This window comes from Galeopterus variegatus, unplaced genomic scaffold (genome assembly GCF_000696425.1).
Source record: "Galeopterus variegatus unplaced genomic scaffold, G_variegatus-3.0.2 Scaffold276, whole genome shotgun sequence".
NCBI classification, from domain to species: domain Eukaryota; kingdom Metazoa; phylum Chordata; class Mammalia; order Dermoptera; family Cynocephalidae; genus Galeopterus; species Galeopterus variegatus.
In genome coordinates, this window is record NW_007726387.1 from 203,224 (window position 1) to 204,394 (window position 1,171).

The following is a 1,171-nucleotide window of genomic DNA, read 5'->3' on the forward strand; positions in this document are numbered from 1 at the left end:
CAGCTAATTTTCTCTTTATTATTATTGTTCCTCTACAGGACTGCCATTAGGCCCAGGAAACAGGGCCTCTGTGCTGTAAAGAGCCCCATATTATCACAATCACATCAGCTAATTTTCTCTTTATTATTATTGTTCCTCTACAGGACTGCCATTAGGCCCAGGAAACGGGGCCTCTGTGCTGTAAAGAGCCCCATATTATCACAATCACAAAAAAAAAAGAAAAAAATTCTTAAAGAACACAGGAGTGTCTCTGACACACAGGATCCAGTGAAACTTTAAACAACCACTCTCATGATTAATCACATTGAGTTCCCAGGAATCACTTCTCCCTCCACATCTCTTGCTCTGTCTTTGAAACAAAAGGCAAGTATGTGCAAATGCCACAAAGCAGAGGTTCTCAAACTTTTCGATACCAGACCCCTTTACACTCTTAAAAACTGAGGGCCGTCATAGAATGAAAAGATAAGTCACAGACTGGGAGAAAATATTTGCAACAGGCATATCTGATAAAGGACTTATCTAAAATATGCAAAGAACTCTTAAAATTCAACAATAAAAAAACAACCTGATTAAAAAATGAGCCACATACTTAAACAGACGCCTCACCAAAGAAAATACTCAGATGGCAAGTAATCATATGAAAAGATGTTCCACATCAAATGTCATCAGGGAAATGCAAATAAAACAGCAGTAGTATACCACTACCCTCCTACTAGAATGGCCAAAATTCAGAACACTGACAACACCAAATGCTGACAAGATTATGGAGCAACAGGAACTCTCATTCATTGCTGGTAGGAATACAAAATAATATAGCCACTTTGGAAAACAGTTTGGCAGTGTCTTATAATCTAAACATACTCATCATACTACCCAGCACTTGTGATTCTTGGTATTTACTCAAATGAGCTGAAAACATGTCCACACAGATGACTATAGCACCTTTATAATTGCCAAAACTTGGAAACAACCAAAATGTCTTTCAGTAGATGAATAGATAAACTGTGGTACGTCCAGACAATGGAATATTATTAAGCACTGAAAAGAAATGAGCTATCAAGCCATGAAAAGACATGGAGGAAACTTGAATGTATATTACTAAGTGAAAGCAGCCAATCTGAAAGTTCTACATACTATATGATTCCAAGTATATGACATTCTGGAAAAGCCA